The sequence below is a fragment of the Colossoma macropomum genome, unplaced genomic scaffold (genome assembly GCF_904425465.1).
Source record: "Colossoma macropomum unplaced genomic scaffold, Colossoma_macropomum, whole genome shotgun sequence".
Lineage (NCBI taxonomy): Eukaryota > Metazoa > Chordata > Actinopteri > Characiformes > Serrasalmidae > Colossoma > Colossoma macropomum.
The window spans coordinates 23,263,391-23,275,148 of record NW_023494799.1 but is presented as its reverse complement, the minus strand read 5'-3'; positions in this window follow the sequence as shown (position 1 = coordinate 23,275,148).

Genomic DNA, 11,758 nt, shown 5'->3' with positions numbered 1-11,758 from the left:
TGTCTTTGGACTGTGGGAGGTAAACCCATGCAGACACGGGGAGAACATGCAAACTCCACACAGAAAGGACCCTAGATACCCGGCCGGGGAATCAAATCCAGGCCCTTCTTGCTGTGAGGTGACAGCACCACTGTGCCACCCTCTCTGCCCGTCACAATGTGTAAAAATTCCATGATCAATGGACCAATAGAAGTGGTCCAAAACAACCTGGAATAAATCATGTCTACATTAACTTGCAAACTTAGGAGCACTTTTATTTTCTCTTGTAAAGTTTTTGGAGATACAAGGTTTCTGGAAGTTCTGAGTAAACCACCTAGAAACACTCTAGCAACCACCTACTCTAGCAACATCCTAGCAACCACCTGAATCACCATTGCAATCACTGTATAACACCTTAGCATCTACCTGGAATGCTATAGCAACCACCTATCAACACACAATCATCCACCTTGCATACCTTAGCAGCATTTTAGTAACCACTTGAAATGACCATCTGGTAACAACCTAGCAATCATGCACAATTCATTGCTCTTTTGTAACATTTTATATTATTTTTTTTTATTTGATATATCTGTGAGCTAATGATAGGCATTATTTTTCCTATGCAGTAACTTGAGTGGTGCAATCCTGTCAAGCATTTTAGCACTTCAGATCATGATAGGTCAGTCTGAGGCAGTTTCTGACATAATTTTCAAGTTTCAGACTCAAAACTTGATCAAATGGATCTGCTCAGGTTCAGACAGAAAATTTTCGGACTGTATTTGGGTTTGGGCCAAAATTTCTGGCTCGATTAAAGCTCTACTGCATTAGCCTAGAATAGTACCAGCATCAACCTAAAGAAGCAAACCTGTCTTGGCTGATCAACTATATTAAGCATTAAGGGAAAATAGTGTAAATTGGATTTGTGCCCATTAGCTTAGAATAGCATCAGCCTTTCCTGCTCTTTCTTAATCTGAACTCTAACACCTGTTGGCTAGTGTCACTGTTCACACTGCAGTTGGTGGACTGAGGTAAGTACTAACAATTTTATGTATCCTGCAGAAGAATTTGTAAAATAGCAGCACATGAAGTTGCTCTCGAGGAGATGAGAAAGAAGGCACAGCAAGGAGTCCAATTCAGGTCAAATAAATTCACAGGAACGGTAACGTGCATGAATAAAAGCGAGGCTTGTTTACAAACGAGCGGGGCAGCGAGGGGATTGCTGGAGCATCGCTCAATAACGCACGGGGAGATGGGTAATGATGACTCTGACCTGCCTGACTCAGTCAGACGCGAGACTCTGAAAGCAGGACGGAGATGAACTGAAGCACCTGGGCTGATGGAGGCAAACCTCTGGAGAATGACAGACACAAACAAAGAAAGACACGAGGAATCAGTCTGCGCTGTCTGCAACTACAAAAAGCCTCTGCTCTCCAAAGGCCTTTTCATACAGAAATTCAACATAGTCTTCGGCATCCTTACAAAGCTACTGCTTTTGCACAAATAGCTGCAGTCAGCTGTGGATAGAGAAGGCGAAGCCTGTACTCCAGTTTGAGAATTGCTACTTAAGAATGACTCAAGTAGAAGTAAAACTAGCCTCTCAAGAACAACATAAGTGAATATATATCAGCATTGTTTTATTTTCCCTTTTTGGTCTAAAATAAAATGCTGAAGCTCTAAATTGAGAGGAGTGATCAACAGTAAAACAGAACACAGCATAATTAAATTAAACACAAAAAAGACAATTAGGAACTCAGTGTGAATGATTAAGTGCTTTAGATTACTCAGTGGTAGCTTTTCAAAATCCTCAGAAAAGTACAATTTCTATCAAAAACATACTGAAGTACATATAATTGAATAAATGGAACTACTTTCTACCCACCTCTGGCTGTAGCATTTCAAATTGTGGTTAATGTAATGTAAAAAATCCATTTTTAGATGCTCCCTAAAGTGAAGCTTCAGAGCCTTGTTGACCTTCTAGACTTCAGTGAGCCATTCGTCATGTTTATCTTTGTGCTCTTTGATTGAAATCTGTCCCCAGATTAGTTAGTGAGCGTGCATGTCCATGTTGGTCAGTAAAATGGATCAGCATTTGGAATTCTTTTTGTTCTTCCTATCATTGCACAAAAGAAGCACCATGCATCTCTGTAGTTTCACTGTGAGATGCTTATCTGCTCATCAAAGTAACAATAAAAGGCCGTTTTTTGAATCATACAAAACGGTAATTAATGACACAAACAACAAAAATCTATGAATTTTCATACAATGTTCTTTATCAGCAGCACTGAGACATTGTGTTATTTGGAATTTTCTTTCAGGGTTGAACTGTTAATCACAAACAAATGTGAATCAGTGGCCAGTCATGTTATTTTTGGCCTTTGAGCAGATCGTAAGATCATAAGTTCTGCAGGTTTTCAGTAAAGAGGAAAATGTTAAAACTGGACGTTATACAGTCTATACTAGTGTATACTATACAGTACATGTATACAGTACTGGTAGGATACAGTAATATATTAGTTTTAGCAATATTATTAGAAAAAAAACAATGTGTGTTATTAAATATACACTGATCAGGCATAACATTATGACCACCTCCTTGTTTCTACTCTCATTGTCCATTTTATCAGCTCCACTTACTATATAGGTGCACTTTGTAGTTCTACAATTACAGACTGCGGTCCATCTGTTTCTCTGCATACTTTGTTAGCCCCCTTTTACCCTGTTCTTCAGTGGTCAGGACCCCCATGGACCCTCACAGAGCAGGTACTATTTGGCTGGTGGATCATTCTCAGCACTGCAGTAACACTGACGTGGTGGTGGTGTGTTAGTGTGTGTTGTGCTGGTACGAGTGGATCAGACATAGCAGTGCTGCTGGAGAAACAGGGTAGAGATGGGGTGGTGGTGGACGTGGTGTATAGTAACGGAAGGTGGAGATGTGAATTTATAGGGCATTAGATTGGAAGAAGGAGGGGTTTCAGGCATGTTTCTCCTCCCAAACTTCAGTTATAACATAATTACATAAAATGACATGGAGCTAAGGAATAACTGCAGTTTGTGAGGAGGATTGTGCCTGAAGACCATTCGCCTTCCAAAAGTTGTTGCACCCCACCACCACCTCATGTCCTCCCTGTTCTTTAGTCCAGTGTCAGCCCTACCGTCCAAAAGAGGGATCAGGCCTTCTAGCTCCAAGCAGAAGCCGCCTAGAAGTTCTCTCCCTTCCCTCAAACATAATCTCCCCTCATACTACTACCATATGTTGAAGGCACTCAGTTAACATGGGCTCATTAACTGTTTTAATGCAGACTTAAATATCATTAGCACACTCTAAAATAAAAGTTATTTTGAGCAATGTCACATAAAAAACACTTTCCATAAAGAGCCTTTCAATGGAAGGTTCCCTTTTGTAAATGAGATGTGTAAGTGTACAGAATCTTTTTAAAGTTTAAAGAACCTCCATATGAACCTATACATAAAAACCTATTCATCCAAGACAAGACCAATTTGGGAACTTTTATTCTGACAAATGTGATATCGTAATACTGTGTTATATTTGGAAAATATTATGATATTGAATTTCACCAATATGGAAGATTAAGCCTGTTTATCTGATCTCCATCTCCACACAGATCATTAAAACTAACCATCAGCTGCATCCACTCAGAAATCCATCTTTGCATGAAACCCACTTGGAAAGGTAAAGTAGGCATATGTAGGCGTACATTAACATGTTTACACATTCAAGGGGTCATTCACTGTAAGTGGTAGACAACGTCTGGCTTATAAGTAGAATTGTTTACACATGCTAACAACTGCATATTTGTAGGAATTTGTGAACAACACATACAATAATACAAAATGTTACACTGCAAAAAATGTTATCTTGTAAAGTAAAATTGAGTCAATATATCTAATATTTCCCATTTTGAGATGGTTGTGCCCTTATTATCTAGCTTATTTCTAGACATTTTTTACTTGTTGTAGGTAATTTTATCAAAAATTATCTCACTATACTGGCAGATGATTTTGCTGGTTTCAAGCACATTTCTTAAAACAAGCAACATTATATGCCAGTATAGTGAGATAATTTTACTTAATAAAATTACTTAAAACAAGTAAAAAATGTCTAGAAATAAGGTAAATAGTCTTAAGCTTACGACAATCTCAACAGGAGAAATATTAAATTTATTCACTATATTTAAGATAATTTTACTTGACAAGATACCATTTTTTGCAGTGTATAAACAGTAATGGGGAGTACTGTGGACATGTAAGGGTTAATGAAGAGTCTCCTGAAACACCGCCTGTAAATCACCCAGGCCCAACTCAATCATCCAAAGTGTAACTGGCTTTATGTGAAAAGGCTGAAGGCTATATTTGTGTCAGATATGTACCTAGACAAAGTGTTGGAGTTTTAGATGCAGGCAATTCAAAAACGTCCTTCTGGATGCACGGAAGCTCCTTTGAAAGGGTCTGGTCTTTTGTGTGCTTGAAAAGTGGTATCTGTTCACCGCCTCAGATAGCATTTTCATCCCAGCTAGACGAGTCATGACCCAGGAGAATCGAGCCTCGTCTCGTATCTCACAATCTAAGACACGGCAGGCCGAAGGGATGGAATATTAATAAACATTTAGGTCATTCTGATAAAAGCCTGAATTGGGGGCTTTACCTACATGCATGGCTGAAAAGCATCTTTGTCTTGATCTTGACCACTATGTACAATCGTGTTTTTGTCCACAGTTGACACCAGTGTTTTCTTCTCCTTGTAATAAAGGTCGCGTCTTCTGCTGCCAAGCAGGCTTTTCTGTACCAGAATAACACAAACAGGAAGCGTTCGCTCGCATGGCTGCTACCTGCACCTAATCCAGCTCCCCTTCCTTTTCTTCTCCTTTTTCAGCATCATCTGTTTTTGATTCAGCTGCCTGGGGAGACATGCAATGCTTAAGTGCTCTTTTTGCCAATAAATACTTTTCCTATTCGCTTTACTTCCTTGGGCAAATATGAAGGGCTTTAAAGTGACAGTTCTGTGTAAAATCAAACTTTTAACCTCTGCTCCCAAAAATAGAACAGAAAAGATTACCTTCATTGTCACGGTAGATGTAGTTCAGCGTGGGTGACTTGTTGAGTTTAAGGCTGAGAATAATCCATTAATAATAAAACTAAGAAATGTACAGACGAGTGACAAATTAAAGCAACATGAAGTGTCTAAGTAAGGTGTTGGGCCACCACAAGCCACCAGAACAGCTTTAATGCACCTTGGCAGGGATTCTACAAGCCTCTTGAGCTGTACTGGAGGTCTGCAACATCATTCTTCCAAAAGATATTTGTGTTTTGATGATAGCGGTGAAGATATTTAGGGTCCAAAATCTCCTAGAGGTGCTCAATTGACTGTTTGGAAAGTTCTGAGAAAGTCACACCTCCCTTAGGCTAACTTTACACAGTGAAACTGTCATGCAGCTTTAGTTGTTTGAAACCAACAAGAAACTAAATTGCATGTAAGTTGCATAAAGTGAAGCATCTCAGAAAGTCCCACCTCCCTTAGGCTAACTTTACACAATGAAACTGTCATGCAACTTTAGTTGCTTGAAACCAACAAGAAACTAAATTGCATAAAGTGAAGCTTCTCAAATGAAATGTGCATTTATATTTGCAGAAGTGTGCTCTCTCTAGTGGATATGTTAGCTTATTTCCACTGAGAAAATCAAGAAAACATACAACTTGACCACCCAGCCAGCAGGGAACATTCCCATAACATTGGCTACGTTACCTACATCTTCTAAAAATGTTTAAAAAAGAACCTGTTAATCTAATGTTCAAAGAACATTTTAAGGACGTTTAGCATTTTAAATAATGTTCCTATAAGGTTACATGTTAACTACGACATAACGTTTTAACTGCAACATTCGGACAATGTTTTAAGGATGTTGTCAGGACCACATATTATGTTACATGATGATGTTTTTGGGGAACTTTCCCAGAAGAACAGTATTAACAATACAGCAGCATAGTTACATAGCATTATGCTAACTGCATGCCCAAATCATAATACTCAAATAGACTTGCTAATGTAGTTTATGACATTGAATGGCATACTGTAATCTTTAAACATGGATAAAAGTATGTTACACAACTAAAAACAGTAGCGCCAGTCATCTTGAAGCTCAAATTTTTTTTTCGTACTTTAGTCTTGGCTCACTTTTGACTGATTTAGGCTAAACTGTGGGAAAACTGTTGTAAATAAAACACAAATTTGCCTTTTTGCCAAACTATTGCTTCAAATTTAAAGAGGAAAGGAGGAAAAGGAGGAGAAGAAGAAGGACTGCGAGTGTCGGTTGTGCAAACACCCTCCCTTTCTCGTGGCAGAGGAGGTGATGTTAGGCGCTGGGTGAAGGGAGGCGGCTGTCTGGTTTAGATTAGGGCCGCATGTCATCGGCCGCAGGACGCAGCGGTTAGCCGACCGAGCTCCAGTGGTATTGGATTGCACAGAGACAAATTAAAGGCCCTCCCTCACTTGCTCTCACTTGCTTCTTTCTCTCTAACCTTCCCCCCTTCCCTTTCTCCCAGAGAGCATTGTGCTTTCCACTGACTGAGAGACATTACGGGAGGAAAGGGCCTGCCAGGAAAAACACGACTGCAGGCCGATTCGGAATGTCGGAAAATGAGTTGGTTGCCAGTGAACAAAGAGTGGCAGTCAGGGCCGAGGATGCAGGGCTGGGGGGCAGTGATCTCAGGACATGGCCTAGGGAGTTAGAACCTGTGCTGTAATCTAGTCTGAAACATTGGGTATTCTGTGACTAGTTGACTCAATCATGGTTAGTAAGAATAGCCTTGCTAGCAGATGCAAACGCTTGACTAACTAATTAAGTACTGCTAACAGGAAGCATTGTCGATAACAGCAATGCTCTTTTATTAGCAACTTGTACACATTCACATCTCTGGAACATGCACTTGGTGGCCTGCCCACTCAGGTGAAACCAGTGGGTGAACAATAAAGCAGAATACAAGCAACATTTACTAGCTAGCTGGAACATCACACACGCAACACAGTAGTGTATAAAAGAACTGCCAAATGCAGCTAATTGCTACAAGATGGACAATTAAACACCATAACTAGTGCACTTGCAAGGCTTATGAGATATGCAAATGAGTTGACAATCACACAGTGTTCAGAGTCACCACAACACCTATAGTCAGACTTGGTCGGTATGCTAACTGACCTGGTAATGGCCACCAGACTAGACTTGCAAGCACATAGCAATCAAAACACTTAGCTGGTCTCATAGGAAACTGACTGGAAACGTGCCCATGAACAAGGTTCTTAATCCCTGATGGCTGCTACCAGACAGAATATAACTGACTAACTTCTGTTTGATCAAAGTAGTGATCATGTTGTGACTGGCTGACCTAATCACAGCTAACAAGACTAGCCTAGCTAACACATAGTGATGTGACTCAAACACTTAGCTCGATAATTACCCATAATCAGTGATGTAGTCTAATATGGAGTAGCGCATATACTGTGACTAACTGATCCAATCATGATTAGCAAGACTAGCCTTAACTTCTGTTAGACAGATGTGTGCTGTGACTAGTTAACACAATCACAGCTGACAAGGCTAAAATTGTGAACACAAATTGATAAAACTAATAGTTAATGGCACAAATACTTATCAACAGTGATGTAGATTAGTCTGAAGTGGGTATTCTGTGACTAGCTGACTCAATCAGGGTTAGCAAGACTAGCCTTTCTAGCAGATAGCAAACACTTAACTAACTAAATAAATACTTGTAAGAGGAAGCATAGTCAATAACAGCAGTAGCTGGTCTCCTAGCTGCAAGAGAGGTGAGATTGCTGGTTCAAGTCCCAGAATTGACTTGGACAAGGTTCTTAATTCCTAATGGCTGCTACCAGACAGAGTATAGTTGACTAACTTATGTTTGAAGGAAATAGTGATCATGTTGTGACTACTTGACCTAATCATAGCTAAGAAGACAAGTGTTTGTCTTCTTAAGTGTTTTACTTACACATAATGATGTAACTAAAACACTTAGCTCGATAATTACCCATAATCAGTGATGTAATATGGAGTAGTGCATATACTGTGACTAACTGGTCCAATCATGGTTAGGAAGACTAGCATTCATATAGCGAAGTAAGGGCTCTGCTATTGGTATGATGTCAGGCTTGTATACAATAGAAGAACACTTTTTGTTGTTATATAGAACCATTTTCAAAAAGGTTCTATATAAAACCACATACAAAACATTCTCCATCAATCTGAAGAAGCATTTGACAAAGCAAGAACCATTTAAGCATGCCAATGGATCTTTGAGTGTTCAGGGTTCTGTTTAGATCCATTGTCTTTACTAAAGATTTAACCCACACACTTAAAAAATGGTTCTTTGGGGTTTCTTTAGAAAAGAAAATGTAAGCGTTGTTCAGATTGATAGAGACTGTGTTTTATATGGTTCTATATATGTAGATGGTCTTCAGCATATTCTCCATCCATCTGAAAAACCCTTTCACAATGCAAAGGACCCTTTGACCATGCACAAGGTTCTTTACAGAACCATTTTCTTTACGAAAGAACCCTTGAAGAACCATCTTTTTTGAGAGTGTAGCTGTAGCTTCAGCTCAATTAGCTGTAGCTTAGTTCAATTCTAACTAATTTGTGCTCTGTTTTTGCCAGATATGTCCTTTTTTATGTTTTGATTTTTAGAATCAAGATTACTGTGTGAAATTGACTTCATTGCTTCCCATTACATTTGCCATAAGAAATGCTTATTTAGGTGTTTCAGAGGAAGATATTCTTAAAAGATTCTTTTCACACTTTCAGCTGGCACTGAATTTAAAACTCTTCTTTCAGTGTCAAAATTGAATGTTTTGTGACTGTCTCTGAAGAATGGAAAGAAAGTGTAGCTTGTAATTCAAACATGTGAGAAGTAATTTGACATGTTGAGATTCTAATGAGATACAAAAAAAAATAATAATAATAAAAAAAATAATTGGAATTTAGATTCATTTTACTGCAATTATAATGAACTGGGAAAAGGCTTGAATTCCTAACAATGAGAAATTAAATTGTACATGCTAAAACATATAAAGCATATATATATTACATATATATACATTTAACTAAATATCTACTAAATTGACCATAATTGGCTTTAACTCTAAACCTGGCTCTAATCCTAACCCTGACCTTACCCTCAACCCAAAACCTAAACCCACCCTCACCCTGTTCCTAGACCTAACCCTGGTCCAAATCCTAACCCTAATCTCACCACTGTTTAGAATCAACTGAGTTTCAACAGAATGTTTGTTACAGCAATTTAAACATCTGTACATAATCTATAGAGGACTATAGTGGACTATCCAAATGAAGTGAGACCCTTTATTCACATTTCTTTTTTCTTCCTGCCTCACTTTTTTCCATTTTTTAGTTTTTGCTGCATCTTTAGCAATTTATTAGAGTTTCTTTCCTTGAAATTTCTAGCTTTGGTTCTGAGAATTTTGGTATTGTTTACCTCCTTGATTTTTGATTTGTTTAACTTGTCCATTTTGGTAGCTAAAGCCATAGTTACACTACACAACTTTTACCTTGATTTTAGCCCCGATTCTCAGTCTGGCAAGTTGTCAGTGCTAGTTGGCTCTAGTCTTCAGGGGCCACTCGAAGTCGACAGTTGGATAGTTGGATAGAGAATCGAGTACTGTGTAAGGGGTGCAGACTCAGATTTCTGGCCTCCTGATCACATTTCAGAGTTGGAGTTTATCAAACATGTTTGATGTTTGCAACCCGACTGAGCGTAATCTAGTCGACTCGATCTGAAGTGAGAAAACTGAGAGCACAAAAGAAGAAAATGCAACAAGTAAACAAAAAAAAATGGTGAAAAGTCTTTCATGTGTGGAGTGAAGCTTTTTAAAGAGCTGAGTTTAAGGCACGAGCACAATTGAGTTTATGTACATTTAAAACTCTAAAAACTAATGACATTTTTAAATCCATGAGCCTCATTTAAACATGATACCTGCTGCTTCTTTACTGTGTCAGTGCAAATGGCAGAGAAAACAGCAGCAGCAGCTCCACGTCTGTTTATTTGCGTTTCTTAGTAATGGGAGAACGAGAGAGTTCGTATGAGTTTGCGCGAGTTCAGTAAGTTCTGTTCAATCCAGCAACAGCTTAAAAGTTGAGTATTGCGTAATCCCTAATCATTTAGTGTGTGATCCCTAATATTTTAGTCACCCAAAAAATAGTGTGAGATGCTCAGTCTTTTATAATCTGTTAAGACTTTAAAAGTCATGTAGTGAACCCAAGGCTTAATCAGAGCTTCACTTGGTATGAGTCTTTAAAATGTATGAACTCATTAATATGTGGATTCTGATTGGCTCTTGTTTAGGACACAGGTGAAAATACTGCAGTGTTAAAAAGACACCACAGTACCAAACACCACCATAGTGACTTTACATTTGAGTCTTATTTACCATGACGCGCATTTTGCATGGTGCAGTGCTGTTACTACCATTGATCTGGCCCTCTGTTTCTTGATTATATGAGGTGCTTAATGAATTTGTATCAGTGCTGTGCAGATTTTGCAGTTAATATTTGGTTCCTATATGCAGTATATTATAAGAATGGGGCTTGAACATCTTGTACAAACCATGTACAAGTCACAAAGATGAGATACCAGCAAGAATTTCAGTTTAGCTCACCATTTGTTAAGTAATGTGGACCTACTGAACTAAAAGCCCAGCAGTAGATACACACACCATGAAGCCTAATTATAAGTATTCATAACTATCTCAGTTTAAAACTGAAAACAAAGTTGGAGATGAAAATGGTCACCATGAGAATGAAGGCAGTCCCTGTGTATGAGACCACCAGTGCCCACGAGCTCATGAAGGGAGGATGAAAATATGTTTATTAGGATGGAGTCTCATTAAAATTCAACTGAGAAACTTTCTCATCATCTCAGTTAATTGGCCACTGTCAGCTGAGACATTTATGAGGCAGTTTAAATATCTGCTCGGCCTGCTCGCTGTCTGTGGCTCTCAATGGAAAATGAGGAACGTCTCCTTAAAAGTTCAAGCAAGTAGCGAATACAGCATTTGCTACTTTCTTAAGATCAGAACTACAGCAGTATTATGTAACTGTAAACTTCAGTGCAGTTTGGTTTGATTGCATTTGAATGACTGAATGAACCCTTAGTGGTCGTCTAATGGTTTGATTATGTCAACTTTTCATATAATGGCAGTCACTTAAAGTAAAAAAAATGAACAAGCATGAACATATAAGGCTAACGTCAAACAAATAGACTTTCAAGCTAAGATCCTAACTCTCTCCTGCCTGTAGGTTGCATCATTATAAGTAGGACTGCATTGTTATCTGGAGAACCCTCAGCACAATCAATAAAGCTCCGTCTGCACCGCTACAAAGAAATGACCTATGGGCAGTGCAGGACAAATTGTCCTTCTCTCCAGTGTCCACTGCAGTATCCATGCAAAACATTATCAAATGCTATTGTCCCTGAAATTCATGTCTATTTTCAGAAAGTGGGAAAACAGTGAGGCGTAGCTTGGCAGAACTGGGTAATGATACGAGTGAGCTGCAGATGCAATAGGGCTTATAGTGCTTGTTAGTGAAAAAAGATTCTGACCGCTGTATGAGGCCCACCGTGAAAATGGACATATTTTCAAACCATCCAAATAGTCGTTCAGATTAAATATTGTGCAACTGCCTTTAAAGAGAATGCACAAAGGCTTCAACTGTTAAAGCTTTTTAAAGTA